Here is a 23241-nt window from a genome sequence, read left to right as displayed (position 1 = left end):
ATGTACTAAGAAGCAAACTAGGAAAGTTGATAATAAGGGAGTCAAGAATCATGGAGTTAATATAGGAAATCAAGGTTTGATAAATAAAAAAATTTATAGGAATCTAAAATGGCTAAAGACATGAATCAAGATAATGAACTAATAGTTTGGTGCAGGAATGGAGTAAAGCATATTTCAATTCATGGTTGGTTGGGTTGATGAGAATGGCTTCTTAGAAACATAAAAGGAAAAAGTTAGCTGACTCAGCAAATTTTAAATATAGTGGGCTGAGTAAAGCTCTTGATTCTATGCTTTATGACTTTATAGGGAAGGGGCTTTGAACCTGTACTTCATGGCTTAACGAGTTCCATCAAAATTAAAAAATTCGCCTCATCCCTCTTTTACTTGTCTTCTAACCTCATCAGGAATTGTACATTTGTTGTGATTGGTTTTGAGATTATAGGATTAGGCATTGGTTCATTTACCTCCGCGATTGGCTCGTGGTGCTTGACTTCCTCCTATATGGGTTCGTTGACCTATTTGGGAATCTCCTCCTCCTCATGGCTTATTTGGTTGCAGAGACTATCCAATCGGGATTTAAGTTGTCCACATGTAGCTTGAACTTGTCGAATTTTTGTCCATAGTTTGCATCTCTTCCTCTAATCGGTCAAATCTTTGACCACATGCAGCATGGTCATTCTCCATGGTTCTTTGTTGTAATGGTGGAGGTTGATAAAGAGGGTTTGTTGGGTTTGTTCTTGATTTGCACCTCCTTGATTACCTCCCCATTTGAGGTTCAAATGATCCCTTCAACTAGGATTTTGGGTATTTGAATAGGGATTTCCACCCCTATTGCCTATGTAGCTCACCACTCCGTTTGGTTTTTAGAATATGGCTCTGCTTTCTTCGATTTAACTGACGTCTTCAAACAATTAAGCTTTTCAAAAATTCATTAATACCAGTCATCTTCATTTTTCTCGTTTATAGGTTTTTCCATTGGAGGATTTTTTATCTTTAAATGGTTAAGCATTTCTAAAATTCTTTAGAGGCTTCATTGGGCCATATATACGAAATCATAGCCATATCTTTTATAATTTTGTAGGCTCATTTGTATGTGTGAAACATGAGAGATCCTACGACTGCTCTATCTAGGCTAAATTTGATATAATTGTCAACACCATTATAGAAAATTTTAATTTGGAGTCACACTTGCGTTCCATGGTGTGGGCACTTCCTTTGAAGAGTTCCTATGCCTCATACAGAGACTCACCTTCGTATTGTTTGAAATTGACAATTTCTTGCCTGAGCTGAATGGTTCTACTTATTGGGAAAAAAATATAGAGAATTTTTTTTCTAAGTCGTTCCATGTTGTAATAGAACCCGATTCTAATGAGTCTAATCAATCAACTGCATTGTTGCACAAAGACAACGGGAATAACCAAAGACATACATCATCAACAGATATCTCGTTTTACTAGAAGGTGTCACATAATTGCAAGAAACACTTTAAGTGTTGGTTCGAGTCTTCCACCATATGCCACTTAAATTGTAGCGTGTTTTGGATCATCTAGATAGTGACCACTTTTATCTCAAAATTATTGGCATGTTTATGTTAGGAAATGTGTCCATATTGTGGTAAACATGTAATTATTTTCTATTTATTTGAACGATGAATAAATAAATAGAGTTAATTTCACATTTCACTATTATATCAATTGTATTTCTATCTTTTATATTTTGCATGTATAGCGAAATTGTGACAAGCAAATATTAATTCACTGATTGTCTAAATTCAAACTAAAGATAAGTGGCATTGTAAGAACGTTTACATTGCGAGAAAGACAACTTATTTTAGTAGATAATCTAAATAAGTCTGTAATCCCGTAAAAGAATCGAAGTGAGCATTTGATTCAAATACTGAGAAGGATTATTATGTCATCTACAATTTCAATTGGTGAGATTGGTAATCTTATCTATCAGAGCAATTGACTCCATGGGTAGAGACATAGATGTATTCATTGGTAAAATGATACATCAGACTGGACTCAAGATGAATTAATTCTGAATCTGTTTGTGAATTAATTCACTTGTGACGTTCATGGTGTGATTTACCTAAATCGTGAGTTAGTCACTGACCATGTGTATGCAACTCATGTGCTTTGATATAAGTGGAAGCTTATGCTCTAGAGATGATAGAGCCCATAGCCGGTATGTTGGGTACATGACTTGTGTATGACATGAATTTACTAGCAAGAGTGGAATTTATAGCTCAATTAAAGAGTTAGTAATATCCTCTAATTGGCATTATGTGGATTGATAAATATGGAACATGGCCACGAGTTCCTTGTTCTTGAACTAGCAATTTATCACAGTCATTTGTTGACAGTGATCATATTAATAATTAAGAAGACACAATGGTGACAATGAGATAAAATAGGATTGTATTGAGTGAACAAATTTAACTTAAAGGAATCAAGGATATCATATGAGGGTAACACACACATGATGAGGTTATTGGACAAAGCAGTTGGATGAATTGCTTTCGTAAAAAAATACAATAAGGAGTTTTCATTCATGGTAGTTCTTGTAGACTGACTCCATGATTAAGTAATTGCGAATTATTGGAACGATGTTTCTGGACTTAATTGCAATTACTATAGCCTAATTGTATATGTCAAATTGGTCCTTTTGCTAGCTCAACTAAAGCTTGATAGGACCGCATTTGTATTCGAAGAAAACTCTACGACTTTGGAAATAATTTAATTGAGTTGATTAATTTGATGTGAAATTAAATTAGGCTGTCATGATAATTATTCAATTAGAAAATTTGATTAAAGAATTTTCTTGAAAAATTAATTTGGAAAATCTAAATGATTTTTTGGAAAAAGTAATTTTGATAAAGTAAAATTAAATTAGTCAAATTAATTAAAATTAATATGATATTTTTGGAAATTAATTTTCAAGTTAGAAAGTTGACTCAATGGGTAATTGAACTTGAAAATTGTGCATTAAACCCCAAAATCGAGACCAAGACCCAAAAATTGGTTGAACCAGACCGGTATGTTAAATCAGGCTGATGGTATTACGCGGTTGGGCCATAATATGAAAAGATAACTTGTATAAGTCGATAAACTTAAAAATGTCCTCAGTCTAATTGGAAATAAGCAAATCGATAGAAAGACTAATATATCGTCTATCAAGTCCAATCAATGAGATATTTTGTCTTAAGAATCAAAGCAAATCAAATGGCTTCTAGAAGATAGAGACATAGATGAGAGTGACTCGACTAATAGTACATCAGACAAAACCCTAGTAGCATAGATCCTAGATACATTTATGGATCTATTCACTTGTGACATTCATAGTTTGGCATACCTTAATCCCAAGTGGATGATGAATTATATTTGTGTGACTCATATGCTTTGGTGTAAGTAAAATCTTGAGTTCGAATAGATAATAAATTGAAAGTTGGTGCTTTGGGTATATAACTTCTACGGTATGAAGAATTATTTACAATAGTGGAATTCATAGCCTAACTAATGGGTAAATGGTATCCTCTCATCAACATTACGTGATAGATGAAAAGTAAATGTCGTCACTAGTTGTTTGTCTTTATGATAAATGACTTTATTACTATTTGATAGTAATTAACTTTTCATGAATAAAGATGTAATGATTATCATAAGATAAAATAGGATTATATTGGAAGAACAAATTTATCCCAAAGAGATTAAGGATATCCTATGAGAGTAACACAGTTATGAAAAAGTCATCGAACGATCACTTATTAAGAAGCTCTGTAAAGATATATAATTAAGGAGAGCCTAGTCACGATACTATAGTGGACTGATTTCTTTACTAAATAAGTTTATGATTAATAGGCGAAAAGCTGGTACTTAATTAGATATTATTTAGCCCTAATTGTATATGTCCAATTGGTCAATTGAAACCATAAATTAATTACATATAGAACCAAATGAACAAAAATTAATGGAGATGATTAAGTTAGAGAAATGGGTCACATTCACAAATGAATGTGTTTTCTAACTAAAGGCTAGTTTAGCATTCCTTCTAAGGAGCACTTTTGGGACAAAAAGCACTTTTGGGATAAAAGTATTGTTAAATAAGGTGCTTTTTGAGAGAATTTGTGCTTTACAAAAACATTTTTTGGCCAAACACAAAAGCTAAAATTTTAGCTTTTCTGCAGCCAAAAGCACTTTTGAATATTGAATTACTTTTTCACCTTTAATTAACACGCAAATGGTAAAATATTATTACAACAGTTCTTAGTTTTTCTTCTTTCATTTTCTTTGAATAGAAGTCTAATACATCTTTTGGTCTTTGTTCCTTCAAGGTATACTTTTTTCTTTTTTTTTTTTGCAATCAATTTCTACTTTCTCCGTGATAATTAAATGGCTTTGGTCTCTATCTAAAAATCAATTTTGCAGTTACTATTTGTACTTGATTAAAAATCTTTTCTATCATTTCCTCTTATCAAAGTTGCTTATGGCACAATATAATGACCAATATCTTAGTCATGGTTAGCCTACCAACATGAAAAGTATTGAAGCATTTTATAAGTATTGAAACCATTTACTGGGTTCACAATTTTCACCTTAGATTAATTACTCTATATCCTTTCATAAAAGGGTCACTAAAAACCAACCAAAACCACTTTTTCTCTAGGTTTTCAACTTTTAAAGCAATTCTTACTTTCCTTTCTTTCATCTTCTTTGAATAGAAATCTGATATGTGAAATAGTAGTGGAAGAGGACTTGTTCTTTTTCTTCAAAGATACATATTTTGATTTTTGTTCCTTAAAGATTGACATAATAATTTCGTGATCTTTATATTAAAGAGATTTTGAAAGGAAATAGACTTGGTACTCATTTCACAAAATGGGGATGGTTGGAAATGATGGCCAACTTCAAGAAGAAATCAGGCAAGACTTATTCAAAAAGACAATTTAAAAATAGGTGGGATGCCTTGAAAAAAAGAATGGAACGCTAGGAAAAAGCTTGTAGGCGAAGATACTAGTCTAGGGTGGAATCCTATAAAAGGAATTATTGATGCATTGGATGATTGGTGGGAGAGTAAGCTAAAGCTACTTTGAGAATTCTTATCATTTTTTTTCTTTTTTATGAGTTTGTTAATAATTTCTTATTAAACTATCAATTTATATGTAGGTTATGTTGAAGCCTAAACTTTTAGAACTTCAAACATTGATCCTAAATTCAAAAGGAAGTTAGACTAGATATTCATGGGGATAGTTGCCACCATGATAAAGAATGGACACCTTCTTCGGGTACACTTCCTAGTGAATTTTTTGAGGATGTTGACAATAACATACTTGAAGAGAATAAGGAATAAAATGAAATAAATGATGTTCACATTAATAGAAACAATAAAAAAAGAAAACACATGAGGAAGGAACTTCACATTTTAAAACTCGAAGGAAGAAATACTCAAAGCAAATCGGAAGGGCTACAAGATTGTCCAATCAAATTGAAAAATTATGCAATGCAACTGACAATATGAGTTGAGCCACATATAGTTTGACTCCTGTTATGGATCCATATATTATTACACAAGAAATCAAAGTGTTTGATAGTTTGTCGAAGGAAGTTCCAGAAGATAGTTCGTTATACTTTTCTCACTAAAATTACTACTCAATAAGGATAAGTGAACTATGTTTTTATTAATTAATCCCAAGATTAGAGCTTGGTGTCTTAAAACAGAAATGAAGGAGAGTTCAAATTTTCTTGTCTTCTAGGGTATTGAAAGATCTATTATGTGATTAAACAACAATGCTAAACTAGCTCTTATAAATGTCATCCATGTGTAATATTTGTTTGACTATTTATTTATGTGCAATCTATTATTATCAATAGTTGTTTATGTTTAGTTTTTGGATATAGAATTTGTTCACATGTGATGAGTATGGTTGACAATTCTAGTGGTGATGAAAGTGATGATGAAAGAGAAAAGAAAGAGATTTTACAATGCATGAAAAGTTTTAACCGGTTATTTCATGTTACATCTTCTTCTATGCAATCATGTTAAGAGAAGTATATTGAAGCAACCATGCATGGATTAGAAAAGTTAGGTGAGGCATGGATTAAAAAAGTTAGGTGAGGCATGGATCTGAGAGATCTTTGACGGTCATAAATCACGTTACATGATTAATTTTAGGTTGTCAAAAATTCTATACACAAGTTTTTTGAGAGTTTTGGTGACAAGATACAATTTGCAAACTTCAAGACACAAATATTTCATGAAATTTTCGGATTTTTTTTGTACATCTTGGGCACCGGTGCAAAAGTTTCCCAATGTCGAGAAAGATTTCAAGGGTCTGGAGCAATAATAAGTCGATACGTTGTAATTGTGCTTGAGAAAGATTCAAGGATGACAATTGATATAATTGTACTCAATGATCATTCTTTAACCTCATTACCTGAACAAAAACGTAATGATTTTAGATATATGTCGCATTTTAAAATTAAAATTTAAAATTATATTTTAATATTTTAATATTTTTTAACTAAAAATATGCATGAGACTAATATGATAATTTGTTCAGGATTTCATAGGAGCAATTGATGGTACACATATTGTTGTTATTCTTCCACCAAATGAACAAATTCCCTATATTTGAAGAAAATATGTTTTGACTCAGTATGTTATTATAGTATGTGATTTTAATATGTGTTTTACCTTTGTTATGGATGGATGGGAAGGACCAGTGCATGACACTAGAATATTTCTTGATGCAATTCGAGATTCAAAATGTAACGACCCAAATTTTAAGGTCATCGAAAAGTGAATTTTCAGGTCTTCGATTCTGAAAATTAGATTCATCAATATTTATTAGAAATATTTACGAAGTTAAGTGAGAGGTTAATTAGATTTTAATTAAGTAAATTTAGCTTAATTAATGCTAATTTAGTGAAAGGACTAGATTGAATAAAGTGTAAAAGTTTAATTATAAACTATAGAAAAGTCAAGGGACTAAGTTAGTAATTAAACCATGAGTGCCAAATGTATGGTAATAGTGAAATACATGTGGAATATGTATAAGACATATTTTGATAATTATTAGTATTTACTTAAATAATAAGTAAATAATATTATATTATATTTATATTAATAATATAATATATTAAGTAAATAAAAGAATAAAGAAGCAAAATAGAAAAAGAAAGAATATAGGATGAAAAAGAAATAGAAAGGAAAGAAAAATGGAAAGAAAAAGAAAGGAAAAATAGGGTTTTGAGGTTTGAAGCTTAATTGGTAAGTCAATTTAGTCCATTTTCTTGTAATTTTGATATTTTTGGAATCTTGGAATAAAGCCCTACTTGAATTATGTTGAAATTTAGAAAGTTAATAAATTTTTAGATGTTGATTAAGTTGAATTATTGAGTAAATTATGAGATAAAATGATAGAAATTCAAGTTAGAAGTGGGAGAATGATTGAATTGTAAAGATAGATATAAGCTTTGTTATAGTAGGGACTAAATTGTTTAAATTGTAGAATTGATGTTTTATATTGAATACTAAGAGTTGAAACTTGTTTAAAATAGGTATTAAATGAAAATATGAGATTTATTTGAAGAGAAAGAATGGTTATGGTGGAAGGACTAAATTGGAATTTATGTAAAAGTTACATGGAAATAAAAGAGTATGTTATTAAATAACATACATTGATAATTTTAAATGTTAAATTTTATGTATCCAACGTAGCACCGGAAACGTCATCGAAAAAGGGGAAGGAGAAAGTGAACGAGGATATCGAGTAAACTCGAGAATTACAGTTTGTATTTCTATAAACTATACTTAATAATTTAATAAATGTAATTGTTATTTTTAATTGGTTGGTATGTATGATAAATGATGTGATGGAAATTGTTACTGTTTCTGTATCAAAATGAAATGATTTGAATACCCTATTAACAGTGTCGGGCTAGTCGGATATAGTTGGCATTCCATAGGATTGAAAGTGTTCAGGGATATTCCGATTGTGTGTCGATGAGACACTATATGTGTCGACTACTGTTACTATTCCAGATTCGTTCCGAAGAGGTACTCTATACCGATATTCTTTATCTTTATATCATTCGTTATTGTTACCCTTACGGTGTATACCGGCTTCAGCCGATGAAACACTGTATGATATCCCAGTGTGTGGGATGGATCCGTGTATCCGTCCAGGTCCGAGTTATGTTAATAGAGGTAAATGAAAGTACTGAAGACCGACTGCTAATGATTATGTGACTGTGACTGTTATACGATTTTTGAAAGGTATTGAATGATATGAAATATATATAAAGAATTGTTTAGTTACATTTAAGAGCTATAAGATAAAGGCAAGAGATTAAGCTATTAAGACTATGAAAGTAAAAGTTTTGAGTTACAATACATATATATGGCTTATTATTGTTCTAAGCATTAGTTTATAGAAATACCACTGAGTGTATACTCAGCATACGGTTTTTTTCCGTACACAGGTTAGGTACAAAGTAACTAACGTCTCAACATCCGAGCGAACTCCCGAACTCAAGTACTTGGTGAAGTTTCTTATCTTAAAGAATGGCATGTACCTAGGTTATTTTGATGTTAGTGAAGAATGTTAATAGATAGTTAATAAATGTAATGTGAGTGCTATAATATAGTCCACTATGAATTGCTTGAATGGTACTTAAGTGCAAATTTGAAGTAGTTTGTTTAAGGGTTATTGAATATAAGTGTTAGATTATGGTATGATGGTTTAATGAGTATTAAGTGTGTTTATCATATTTTGGATTGGCTGAAAGTTTGAATATTAAGTTGCTTGTTGTTTAAAGTTTGCAGGGTTGGCAATTTTGAATTATAAAGTTTATTTGGAGTCCACATAGTGTGTCACACGGGTGTGTGACTAGACCGTGTGAGACACACGACTTGCACACGAGCATGTTGTTAGGCTGTGTGTCCCTTGCACCTAAAATGCTACAAACTGGTTGTCACATGGGCTGAGCACACAGACGTGTGCCCTGGCCGTGTGAAATTAATTGATTTATAGGTATAAGTCAGAGAGCTCCACGGGTTGATGACACGGGCGTGTCACATCATCCACACGGGCGTGTTACACTAGCCACACGGACGTGTGGTACTATCCAAAGGCAGAAATTTTAAAAATTTTATGAAAAATTTTATAAGCTTCCGATTGAGTCCCGGTTTGGTTTTAACATACATTTTAAGCTTCAAGGGCCCATTAAAGGAACATTAAGATGTATTTTATGAACTGAATTGTATTTCTTTCTTTATTAATTGTAATCAAACTGTAGTGACCGGTAATACTCCGTAATCCTGTTTCGACTTCGAGATAGGGTTAAGGGGTGTTACACAAAATACAAATTTTTACACCTACCAAATGGTAAGATATTGCATTTATTTCTTCTATTAAATAATAAAGTATAAGTTCTTTATTTGACAATTTAAAAAAAAATAAATAACTTTTGAATTAATTTTTTATCATATTATGACATGTAGGGAAATATTATTATAACACCCCTAACCCGAATCTATGGCTAGAACAGGGTTATGGAGCATTATCGAATTTACAAATCAAACAAACAGAAATTTCAAACATTTCAAAACATATCAATATTCATATCCAAAACCAATCAAAATAATACATCTTATCCCTTATACGAGCCTTCGAGGCCCTAAATACGCTATAGAAACAAGTTAGGACTAAATAGGAAACTCGAAAAATTTTTAGAAAATAGCGAAAATTTTCATCATTTTAAAAATTTTTTATTTTTCAAACTTTTATAATTTTGATAACAAAATTTCCCCTTTTTTCAAAATTTTTAAAATAAAAAGTTTCCTTAAAAAAATCCCATTTTTTAAAATTTAAAATTTAAAAATTAAAAAATTTTAAAAAAATTTTTTTTATTAATAATAACAAAAAAAAAAAAAAATTTTTCCCCAAAAAAAATTTAAATTTAAAAAATTTTTTTTTTTTTTTTTTTAAATTTTTTTATTTTTAAAATTTTTAATTTCCTTTAAAAAATTTAAATTTAAAAAAAAATTTTTTAAAATTAAAAAATTTTTTATTTAAAAAAAAAACAAAATAAATTTATTCTTTTTTTTTTTTTTTTCCCCATTTTTTTCAAATTTTTGGAAATCCCTTTAAAAAATTTTATATTTTAAAAAAAAAAAATTTAAAAAGGTTTTTAAAAAAATTTTAAAAAAATTTTTTCAATTTAAAAAAACCAAATTTTTAATAAATAATTTTTAATCCATTTTTTTTTTTAAAAAATTTAAAATTTTTTTAAAAAATTTTAAAAAAAAATTTATTTTTAAAAAAAACAATAAATTAAAATAAAATTTAAAAAAAAAAAAATTTTTAAAAAATTTTTAAAAAAAAAATTTTTACCCAAAAAAAAAAAAAAAATTTAAAATAAATTTTAATTTAAAATTTTTAAATTTAATTTTTTAATTTTATACCTTTTAATTTTTTATTATTTTTTAAATTTAAAAAAAAAATTTATTTTTTTAAAAAATTTTTATTTTAAAAAAAAAAAATTTTTAATTAAACTTTTCTTTTAAATTTTAAATTTAGAAAAAAAATTAAAAAAATTTTTTAAAATTTTTGTTTTTTTAAATAATTTTTTATTTATTTTTTAAATTTTTATTTTAAATTTCCTTTAAAATTAAAAAAATTTAAAAAAAATGGAATTATTACAAAAAAAAAAAAAAAGAAAGAATAAATTTAAAAAAATTTTAAAAAAAATAATTAAAAAATTTTAATTTTAAAATGGGTTTTATTTTCCAAATTAAAATTTAAAAAAATTTTTAAATAAAAATTAAATTAAAATTTTAATTTTAATTAATTTTTTTTTTTTAAATGTTTTAAAAAATTTTTTTTAAATTTAAAAAATTTTATTTCAAAATAAAATTTTTTTAATTTAAAAATTTCAAAATTTAAATTTTAAATTTTAAACCTTTTGAAAAATTTAATTTTTAAAATTTTAAAAATTTAAAAAATTTTAAAATTATTTTAAAATAAATTTTCCTTTAAAATTTTAAAATTTTAAATTTAAAAAAAAAATTAAAATTTTAAAAATTTTAAAAATTTTAATGGGAAAGGGGAAGAAATTTTAAAAACTTTAAAAAAAAAACAAATTTTAAAAAAAATTTAAAAAAAAAAATTTAAATTAAATTTTATTTGTTATTTTTTAAAAAAATTTTTAAAATTTTTTATTTATTGGGAAACCAAAAATTTTTAAATTTTTAAGATAAATTTAAAAAAAAATTTAATTTAAAATTTTAATTTTAAATTTTAAAAAATAATTAATTTAAAAATTTTTAAATAAAAGAAAAAAATTTTTTTTAAAAATTATTTTTATTTTCAAAAAAATTTTTTTTGTTAAATTTACAAAAATTTAATTTTTTTAAAATTAAAAAAAATTTTTTAAAATTTATTAAAAATAAAATTTTTTAAAAATTCAATTAAACCCAATAAAAATTTTTAAATTTTTTAACCCTTTAAACAAGTTTTAAAAATTTAATAAAAAAAAAATAATAAAAAATTTATATTTTAAATTTGGAATAAAAAATTTTTGGGAAAAATCCAAAAATAAAATTTAAAATTTTAAAATTAAATTTTTAAATTTAAAATTTATTAAAAAGGAATTTTAAAAAATTTAACATTTTTTAAAACAAAAATTAAACCAAAACTCAAAATTTTTATTAACTAAAAAAATTTTAAAAAAAAATTTTTAAAAAAAAAAAATTTTTAAATTCAAAATAATAGTAAAAAAAAAAAAAAAAAATTTAAATAAAAAATTTATTTTTAATTAAATTTTTAAACCAAAAATTTTTTTTGAAATATTAAAAAATCAAAAATTTAAAAATTAAAAAAAAAACCCAACCAATCAAATTTTTAAAAGAAAATTTCTTTGGCTTAAAAAATTTAAATTAGCCCAAAATTTAAATTTTATTCTTTAAAAATTTAAAAAAACCCAAATTATTTCCCCCCTTTTGAAAGTTTTTTAAAAAATTAAGAATTTAAAATTTTTGGTTTTCAAAATTTTAAAAATTTTTGAAAAAAATTTTGAATTAAATTTTAATTTTAAAAAAAATTTTAAAAAAAAAAAAAATTAAAAAAAAAAATTTAAACCCAAATTTTAAAAAAATTTAAAATTTAGGGAAAATAAATATTGTTAAATAAAATTTATGTTTAAGGGTTTTTAAAAATCTTTGTTTTCTTTTGGGAAAATTTTTTTAAATTTTTTTTTAAAGGGTTTAAACCCTTGTTCCCAAAAATTGGGTCCCCAAATTTAAATTTTGGGTTGGGAAACCAAAGGTTTGGTTTTTAATTTTATCAGGGAAATTTACTCGGGAAAACAAGGGAGATAATTTATTGGTTTTAAATTAAAAATTAAATTAAATAAATTTTAAAAAAGGAAAATAAATTTAAATTTAAAAATTTAAAAAAAAGGTAATTAAAATAACTAATTTTTAAAAAAAAAAAAGTTTTTAAAAAGAAAATAAAAAAAAAAATTCTTTTTAAAATATGGTAATTTTTTTAGCTTTTTTTTGGGGGTTTACAACTTAGGGGAAACTTAAAATTTATTTTTTTAACTAAAATTTTTTTGGTAGGGAAAAAAAATTTTTCCCCCTTGCCTTGTTTCAAATTTTGGGTTAAATATTTAAATTTTTAGGTTATTTTCAATTTTTTTATTGGTTTTTCTTTCCCAAATTTTATGTTTTATTTTTAACCAAACCCAAAAATTTCAAACCCCTTTTTAATTATTTAAAGGGGTTTTTTCAAATAATTATTCCATATTAATATTTAAAAATTTTTTTGAAAATCTAAAAATTTTTTTTTAGAAAAGGGATTTTGGTTTTAAAATTAAGTTTAAACCCAATTTTTTTTATTTTTAAAAAATTTTTTTAAAAATAAAAACCCAAAATCAAATTTAAGAAAAATTTTAAAGCTTTTTAAAAAAATTTTTTATTTTGGGGAACAATTTAAAGAGTTTATTATAAATTTGAAAAAACCCCAATTTTTTAACCCTTTGGGGGGTTCCTTTAATTTGGGAAAAAAATTTGTTTTATTTTTTTGGGAAAGGAATTTCAAAAAATAAAATTTTTTCCAAATGGGAAAAAAAAATTTTTAAATTTTCCCTTTAAATATTTTAAAGAATCCGGGAAAAGGAAACTTTCTAAAACCCCAAAATTTGGTTTAACATTTAAACCAACCACTTAAAAAAAGGGTTATTAAATTTTTTTTTTCAAAAGGAAGTTTAAAAGGGTTTCCCTTTTAAAAATTTTTTTAAATTTAATTTGACTTTAAAAAATTAAACCCTTTAAATACAATTTAAAAAAATTTTTTAAAAATTTAAAAAATTTAAATTAAGCTAAATTCCCAAAATTTTTTTTTTAATAAAACAAATTTTTTAAAATTTAAATGTTTTTAAAGGTTCTTTTTTTAAATTTTGAAAATTTTTTTAAAATTTAAATTTAAAACAAAGGGGTTTAAAAAAAATTTTAGTAAAAGGGTAAAAAATTAAAATTTTGGAATTTTCCAAAGATGAATAAATTAAACAAGTTTGAAAGGCTTTTAATGGGGTTTTGGGGAAAAAAATTTTTGAAAATTTTAAAAAATTTAGTTTATTAAAATTTTTAAATAAAAGGGTTCCTTTTTTTTTATTAAACAAAAAATTTTTCCCAAAAACCCCATGGTTACATAAAAAAATTTTTTTTCAATAAAAAGTTTTTAAATTTTTAATTAAAGGATTTTTTATTTTATAAATGTGGGGATTTTAAAGGGTTTTGGGAAATTTTAAAATTTTTGGGTTTTTTTTTTTTCCATTTTAAATTTAATTAATTGGGAAAATTTTTTCCCTTAATTAAATTTAAATTGAATTAAATTTCTTTTTGGGTTTTTTTGGGTTTGGAAAAAAAATTTTTTAAAAGTTTTAAAGGATTTTTTTAATGGGCCCAAAATTTATTTTGGAAAATTTTTTTTTGAAATTTAATTTAAAAAAAAAAATTTTTTAAAAATATTTATGAAAAATTTTTTAAAAAATTATTAAATTTTAAATTTTTAAAAATTTGAAATTTTAAAGAAAATTCTTAAACCCAAAAAGGGCCAAATTTGGGGGTTTAGATTATTTTCTTGGGAAAATTTTTAATTAAAAATTTTATAAAAATTTTTTAAAATTTTAAAGGGTTTCTTTAAGATTTTTAAAATTGGAATTTTTGTAAAAAATTTCCCGGGGAAAGGTTTTTTTCCTTGTGCCCGGAAAGGAAACTATGGCCAAAATAATTCAAGTTTCAAACCAACAAATAAAAACTTTAAAAAATCCAAAAGGTTTGGGCTTTGGGAAAAATTTTTTGGGGTTTTTAAATTAATTAAAGAAAGGTTTTTATAAAGGAATTTTAAAAAATTTGGATGGTTTTTTTAAAATTTTTTATTTTAAAAAAATTTTTAAATTTTAAATGATTTAAAATAAAATAGGTTTTAAATTTAAAAAATTTATTTAAAATTTGAATTTAAAATTTAGGGTTTTTGATTTTAAAAAAGTTTTTAAGGGAAAAAATTTTGGTAAATTTGGTTTTGTTTAAAGAAAAGGGTTTATTTTTTGGGTTAATTTTAAATTTTTTGGGAAAATTTAATTATTGAAAAAGAAAATTAAAAAGAATTAGGAAAAGGGTTTAAAAAAAGTTTTAATAAATTAAAGGGTTTTTTAAAAAAATTTTAAAAACCTTTTTGGGTAAAGTTAAATAAGGGCTTTGGGTTTGGTAAATTTTTGGCAAAAAAAATTTTGTTTTTGGGATTTAAATTTTTTTTTAAAAAAAAAGGAAAAATTTTAAACCAAGCCTTTTTTAAATTTTTATAAATTTTTCTTTGTTATTAAATTTTGGCCTTTAAAATAATTTATTTAAGATTATAAAAATTTACTTTTTAAAACGGCCTAAATAAAATTTATGGGTTTTGGAAAATTTTGAGATTTTAAATTAAAGGATTTTTTATTTTTTCCCTTTTTTTCTTTTTAAAATTTTTTTTCCATTTTAAAAATTTTTTTTCTTTTCTTTTTTGTTTAGAATATAAAACGGAAAATTTTTTAAAGTTGAAAAATTTTATTAATTTAAAATTTTGGGAAAATAAATTTTCATTTTTTTTAAAATTTGGAAAAAATTTTTAAAAAAAAAAAAAGGGATTTAAAAAGGGTTTTTTGAAAAGTAAAATTTTTTAAATTAAAATTTTTTTTTTGGGGTTTTTAAATTTTTTGAAAATTTTATTCCCCAAAAAAGGAAAATTTGAACCCTTTTTAAAATTTAATTGGGTTTTAATTTGGGAAATTTACCCTAAAATGAACTTTAAACCCTTTTTTTTAGAAATTTGGGTTTTAAATTTAAAAAGGGTAAAAAATAAATTTTTTTAAAAAACAAAAAAAAAAAAAACCCATTTTCGAAAATATCAGAAAATTTTAAAAAAATTTTAACATTTTTAAAAAACCATTTTCCAATATATTTGAAATTTTTTGGGCCATTTTTTAAAAAATTTTTGTAGTTTAAAATTGAAAGTGTTTGGGATTCTCCTACCCAAAAAATTTAAAAAGAAAACCAATAAAAATTTTTGGGTTTTACCCTTTAGGGTAAATTTTTTTAATTTTTCTTTATTGAAAAACTTTTTTTTTTAAAAATTGAAATTTTTTTTTAAAGGAATTTTTTTTTTTATTTAAAAAAAAAAATTTAAGGTCTTTTGGTATAAAATTAAAAGAGAAAAAATTTTGGGAAATTTTACAAAAAAGAATCCCAAAGATTTAAAAATTAAAGTTGTTTTAAAAAGGGTTAAAAAATTAAAACATTTGGGTGAACCCAAAAAAATTAAATTTTAGGTTGGGAAAACATCAAAATGGGTTTTTACAAACTTTATTCCTTTTAGGGATTTTAAAAGAAATTTTTAAAATATTGTTTAAAAATTTTAAAATTTTTCTTTTAAAAACATTTTTAAAAAAAATTTAATTTTTTATTTTTAAAAACCCGAATTTTTTACTTTTTTTTTTTTTAAAATTTAAAAATTTAAACAAAAATTTAAATTTTTTCCATTTCTTTAAATTAAAATTTTTTTTTCCCTTTAAAAATTTTTTTTTTTTCCAATTTTTTTTATTTTTTTAAAAAGGGGCCAATCCCTAAAAGCAATTAATTTTTTAAAATTTTAAAATTTTATATTTTTTTCAATTTAAAAATTAATCAAATTTATAGTTTTAACCCAAATTTGGGAAAATAATTAAATTTTTAATAAAACTTTTTTCAAATTTATTAAAACTTTTTAATAAATTTTTTTTTTAAAATTTAAAAATTTTTTTTCCAAATTTTGAATGAAATCTGTTGTTTGAATATGGAAAATTTTTTTCCTTAAATAATAAAAATTTTTAAAAAATTTTTAAATTTTTAAAATGAATTTGAAAAGGGAAAAAGGGAATAATTAAAAAGAAAAAAGTAAAAAAAAAATGGAAGGGATTATTTAAAATTTAAAATTTTTTTTTAATGGAATTTAAAAAGCTTTTGGGAATGTTTTTAATTTAAAAAAGAAAAATTTTATTGATAAATTTGGGGAAAAGATAAAAATTTAATTAAAAAATAAATTTTTTTAAATTTAAAATTTTTAAAATTTAAAAAATTTAGGTTATTTTAAAAATTTAAAATTGTTTTAAAAAATTAAAAAAAGGGGTTTTTTAAGGAAAAAAGGGAACCCTTTTGGAATTTAGTTTTTAATTTTTAAAAGTATCTGGCTAACCAGTTGGTATTGAAATAACGACTATACACATTCCGTATAGACAATAGTGAGAACTTTTGAGGTCACATCAGTCAATTTATAACTCTTTTAAATTATTTGAAGAACGTTGAGGTTCATTTTGATGATGAAGATCAGGCTATGTTATTATTATACTCTTTACCCCCTTCATATAAGTCTTTCAGGGAGACCATGATTTATGACAAAGATAAACTCTCATTTGAGGATGATAAAGGTCACTTGTTGAGTAAAGACAAACTCAATAATAAGTTTGGTTCGAATAGCAAGTCAGATAGGCAAGCCTCGATTTTGTTAGCATCAAGTAATAGGGACAACAAATATCGCTACTGCAAGAAGTTACGTCACGTTAAGGCTTATTGTTACAAACTACGGAATAAGAGGGCTATTGAAAGCAACGAGGAAAAATTAGCTGATGTTAATTTGACCGATGATAAGGGTGATGATAGGTTTTTGATGTCTACGACCAAAAGGTCTAAGTTTACATGCAAATGGATCATGGATTCGGGGTGTTCTTTCCACATATGTCCCAAAAAGGACTGGTTCTCCACATACAATTAAGTTGAAGGTGAAGTTATGTGTATGGGTAACGGTTCATTTAGTGAGACAACCGGTGCAGGTACTATTTAGATCAGGATGTACGACAGGAAAATTAGGACACTGTCAGATATCAGGCATGTACTTGATTTAAGAAAGAATCTCATCTTCTTGATTATATTAGACTGGAAAGGTTGGAGAATTAACATCGAGTCAAGCGGCATTAAAGTGTCTCATGGGGCTCTCGGTCTAATGAAAGGTCGAAAGATTGATAGACTTCATGTTTTGCAAGGTTTAACGATGACAAGTAAAACAAGAAATCCCTCATCTATTAAGGAGCAAGAGTTGACTCATTTGAAGTAAAGCCAATTTAGTCATAGGAGGGAAAAAGGTATGACCGTTTTAAATAAGAGAAGTTTTCTTTTGGTGTAGATTTTGGAAAGATATAACACTGCGTTCGTGGAAAGTTGACCCAAGTAAATTTTGATTTGGCAGTGTACAAGTCGAATACTAGAAGTCTTCTCGTTTCAAAGATCAATGTAACACCCCGAATTTTATTAAATCATGTTTGTGGGATTTGACGAATGTGTATCTGCTTCAGTGGTTAAGTGTCTTAGGAGGTGATTGAGACGTCCCAAGTTCAAGCCCTAGCTTGGGGAAAATTTTGGTATTTTGATGAATAAAGCCTTACTCTTGTTCAAGGGCTTAAGTTTAAAAGGTGGTAAGATTATATCAGAATGGGCCTGCTGGTCTAGTGGTTAAGTGGCAATGGAGTATGCCTGAGAACCCAAGTTCGAGTCGTGGGTGTGGCACAAATTTTACTGTTAAGTCATGCGGACGTTTTAGTTAGACTAAAACACTCAAAGAGAAGTGTAGGGTTTATCAGATGTTTTCTTTTCTTTATTTTTCTTTTTGTTCACTATTGTTTCCTCCTTCTCCCTAAAACCTCCTTACTACCGAAATTCTTTTCTTTTTCCCCTTCCCTTTGTTTTCTTTTTTTTCGATAAGCTTGGGTGCATTGCTAGCGGTTCTGTCATTTCGGTAAATATCGTTTTAATTAAGTTTCGTGACTTCTTTTAGAGATTGTTTAAGAGGGATTTTGGTTGCTGTTTAAGGAATATCCAAGGCTGTGTAGATCAGTAATCGAGTTCTAAACAACAAGGAAACATCGTTCTTCATTGAAGGTAAGTAGATCTCTCTTTCGAGATTCGGCAGTTCTTAAGGATATCGATTTAAGTGATTGATTTTGGGCTCGGTTTTATAGATGTTAGGCTTTGGAGTGCTCGTGGTTAGATTAGCGGTGAAAATAAACCAGGTGTGTACTCCGATTAAGCAGAAAATAAGTTTTAACGAAAGTCAAAAAGTGGCCTGTTGATGCCACGCGGGCGTGTGGTCTGCCCATGTGGTAGCCTGCGTTATGAGACACGGGTGTGTCACTAACGAGCCAGGCCGTGTGCGCGCCACACAGACGCGACAGCCAGGGGTATGTGATGGCTTTTAGGACGTGTGCGAGGCAAGGGCTCAAGCACGGGTGAATCATACGGGCATGTGATGGCTTTTAGGACATGTGTGAGGCACGAGCTCAGGCACGAGTGAATCACACGGGCGTGTGAGAATCTAGGCTAGGCCGTGTGATCCACACGGGCAAGGTCAAGTTAGGCCGTGTGACCTACACGGGCGTGTGGGCCTACACGGGTAGGGCATATAGGCGTGTGAGCCCAATTTTGCTGATTTGTTCTGTAAGGTTGCATGGGTCGCCTAAGTCGACTGTGACCTGACTGTAAGGGCGGTAAGCATTACCTAGTCTCCATTATCTAATTGGTTACTGAAAAGTATGTTATTATAAACATGTGTATCTATCTGATTCTGTAAATCTGCTTTGACATGATGTTGATATGATTTATTATCTGCATAATAGCATGCCATGATATTTATGATGCATTGCATAGAGTTGAGATTGCTGTGAAGAGAAGGAAGTCTGAGAGGCGATTAGCCTGTTATCTTGCGGCTAAGCTGCATACTTATGATATGTACTGCGATGCGGTATTTTATGGTGTGTAGGGTTAAATGGGTCGATTATATCCCCATATATGGTGTACAGGGATAGGTGGGTCGATTTTATCCCCACATAGTGTGTTGGGTTGGACGGAGATGGTGTGCAGGGTTGGTGGGCATGTTTTATGATATCTAATCTGTTATGCATGTGATATCTGTATGGCTAAGGCCGAATAACTTTAATTTGTTATCTGTTTGTATGCATGTTGTTTGTGGAGATGTACACATTGAGTTTGTGAAAACTCACCCCTTTGTTTATTTTATGTGTCAGGTAATCCTCAGTAGTAGATAGATCGGTGCGACGGAGGGCTCGATGGTGACCACTGGTAGACATTTAATGATTTATTAGTAACCTTTATTTTTTTTCCTACCTTACCTTAAAAGTTGTTTTTGGGGTTGATTATGTATTCGGACTCGAACTATTTTTGGGATTATTTTGGGATTTTAAATTGATAAATATTTGATTTAAGAATTAATGACGTTTTAGCTTCCGCATTTATGAAATGTTTCCACTTGATATTTGGAATAGGGATTTCACGATTTAAGTTAAGATAACAAACTGGAAAAATTTTCAACTCACTAAGGTTTTTCTAAAAAGCACTCACATATGACGCCGTCAGATCCGGCAATAGCGTTTAGATCGATTTTGGAGATATTGTACTTAGTGGTATCAGAGTCAGGTTCAAAACTCGGTAGTAAATTTTAGGTTTCAAAATTGGGTTTAAAGAAAATAATTTGTGAAATGATTTGAAATATTTGATAATAAATATGTGATACACCGAGTCTCTAGTGCCAATCTTGTGAGTTCTTTTAAACTCTGATATATACTATCTGAAGCATGTTTAAAATGAAATATTGTCTGTATTTGTCTGAAACACTATGTATATATTGTGAGACTACTATAGGTAGTATTTTACTGAAACACTTAGTAGTGTAAATTGAAACTGTAGTGAGCTTATTACTCGCGATAACTGACTCTGAAACTCTGGTACTGTTTTGTATAAAATATCTACTAATAATTATCGAAACTGTATACTAATGTGCATAAAACTTCTAAATACAGATTAATTTGATAATTACGATGAGCATACGTGGTACTCATAGACGGGGTATTAGAGGCCAAGATAGAGGCTGTAGAGGGATTCAAGCTGAGTCCTTCGCATCTAATATGATCCATAATTTGGACACTAGCGAGATACCGATGTCACCTGTTACTGAGACTGGTGCTAAGTCTCAGGACCGTGCAGCTGGGGACGACGTATTGCCCTAGGCCATGCTGCGAATCCTAGAGAGGGTTGTTGCGGCTAATGTTGGATCTGGAGGCCATGCGTCGGTTACGGAATGACTCTGGTCCAATGGGGCTGAAGTATTTAGGGGTATCGCTGGAGTTGCTTCTAATGTGGCTGAGTACTGGATGGAGGCCACGGAGCGTATTACAGATGATCTGGATTTTACTGTTAAGCAGAAGCTCAAGAGGGCTGTTTCGTTGCTTCGCGATAAAGCATATCAGTGGTGGCTGACGGCTAGGGATGGCACTCAGCCTGACAGTCTATGTGGGATTTGTTTAAGACGGCCTTCTAGAGCAAGTATGTGAGGGCCAATTATATCGACGCTAGAAGGCGTGAGTTCCTGAATCTTACTCAGGGAGATCGTTCGGTGGCCAAGTATGAGACCGACTTTCTAAGGCTGAGTCGTTGTGCATGAAGCATGGTGGCGACTGAATATGAGCGCTGTGTTTATTTTGAGGATGGCCTTAGAGATAACTTGAGGGTCCTGATAGATCCACAGAGGGAGCGTGAATTTACTATCTTGGTCGAGAAGGCCAAGATTACGGAGGAGGTCGAGTGCACTGAACGTCAAAACTGTGAGAAAGGAAAGGTTAAGAGGGATTCTGAGTCTTCTGGTACTGGGATGAGGCTTAGGAAAAAGGCTAGATCTGATAGGCCCGTGAGAGTTGGGACTACTGTTGCACCTGCTGTGGTGGCGATTTGTCAGCTTTGCAACAGACGCCATCTGGCCGAGTGTCAGAGGTCTACTGGAGCTTGTTTGAGGTGTAGGTCGACTGACCATCGAGTTAAAGATTGCCCACTGAGAGGTAACCAGATGTAAGCTCTGACTACTGAGACTGCACAGCCGCCGAGGGTAGTTTAGCAGCCACCTAGGGGCCGAGGCTAGGCTAAGGGTGGTAACGGTATGAGCCGAGGACAGAGAGCATCGGGCTGAGGTGCTGGCCCAACTGAGGCGAGGCAGCCTATACTTGTCTATGCTGCACGTCATCGTGAGGATGGAGATGCTCCGGATGTCATCATGGGTACGTTCTTAATTCTTAACGTACCTTATGTTGCACTGATAGACATAGGCTCTACACATTCCTACGTTGCATGTTCGGTGTCTGAGATTTTGGGAATACGGTACAAAAGCACTTCTAGTAAGATTTCTATGGTGAGTCTGTTGGGGCAGCCCGTTAGGGTTAGTAAACTTTTCAGAGACGTTCTGTTGGAAGTCCAAGGAACGGTATTTTTGGCTAATCTGATAAAACTTCCGTTTGGGGAGTTCGATTTAATTCTGGGTATGGACTGGCTGGTGAAGCATCGTGTAAGTCTAGATTGTACTGAAAAGAGGGTGGTTCTAAGAACCGAGGAGGATAATAAGATAGTCATGATTGGAGAACAACAAAATTATCTAAGTAATGTGATATCTGCGATGGTAGTAGAGAAGCTGGTGAGGAAAGGATGTGAGGCATTTTTGGCCTACATCAGTGTCTCAGATTCTAAGGACTCTTCGGTTATGGACATTTGAACAGTGAGGGACTTTCCAGATATTTTTCCAGAGGAACTGCCAGGATTGCCTCCGAGCCGTAAGGTAGAATTTGGGATTGAGTTGATTCTTGGTACAGCTCTGGTGTCTATCGCCCCTTACTGAATGTCACCGGAGGAGCTAACTGAACTTAAGGCTCAAATTCAAGAGCTGTTGGATCGTGGGTTTATTCGTCCCAGTGTGTCTTCATGAGGAGCATCTATTCTGTTCGTAAATAAGAATGACGGTATCATGAGGATGTGTATCGACTACCGTCAATTGAACAAGTTGACGATTAAGAATAAGTACCAACTTCTTAAGATAGACGGCTTATTCGATCAGTTCAGAGGGGATTCAGTGTTTTTAAAATTGATCTGCGGTCAGATTATCATCAGTTGAGGGTAAAGGAAGCTGATTTGCATAAGACGACATTTAGGACTAGTTATGGGCATTTCGAGTTCCTAGTTATGCCCTTTGGGTTAACTAATGCACCAGTGGCATTTATGGACTTGATGAACCGTGTGTTTCAGCTCTGCTTGGATCAGTTTGTGGTGGTGTTCATCGATGACATTTTGGTGCATTCTAAGTCTGAGGACGAGCATGATGAACATTTAAGAGTGGTTCTGTAGATCCTTCGTGAGAAACAGTTGTATGCGAAGTTCACGAAGTGTGAGTGGTAACACTTTTAAGACATGTGGTTTCTGCTGAGGGGACTCGAGTAGATCCTCATAAGATTGAGGCTGTGATGGATTGGATGCAGCTGAAGAATGTGTCAGAGATCCGCAGTTTTTTGGGACTGGTTGGATATTACCTACGTTTCGTAGAAGGGTTCTCATTGATCGCAGCTCTGTTGACTAAGTTGTTGCGCAAAAGAGTTCCTTTTGTTTGGACTGACGCACAGCAGGAAAGCTTCGAGAAGCTCAAAATAGTTTTAACTCAGGCTCCAGTTCTGATACAGCCTAAGCCTGGTGAGGACTTCGTGGTTTACAGTGATGCGTCACATGTAGGTTTGGGTTACGTCTTGATGCAAGACGGTAAGGTAGTTGCATATGCATCATGACAGC

The 23241-nt window shown here is 28.9% G+C and overlaps 1 pseudogene; it reads left to right on the top strand.

The window, feature by feature from the left end:
* Window positions 1-1192: 1192 nt before the first annotated feature.
* LOC128290864 (small nucleolar RNA R71) lies at window positions 1193-1289 on the top strand (annotated as a pseudogene).
* Window positions 1290-23241: the final 21952 nt, after the last annotated feature.

Source organism: Gossypium arboreum, chromosome 3 (assembly GCF_025698485.1).
Source record: "Gossypium arboreum isolate Shixiya-1 chromosome 3, ASM2569848v2, whole genome shotgun sequence".
NCBI lineage: Eukaryota > Viridiplantae > Streptophyta > Magnoliopsida > Malvales > Malvaceae > Gossypium > Gossypium arboreum.
This window is presented reverse-complemented; position numbering and strand designations above follow the sequence as displayed.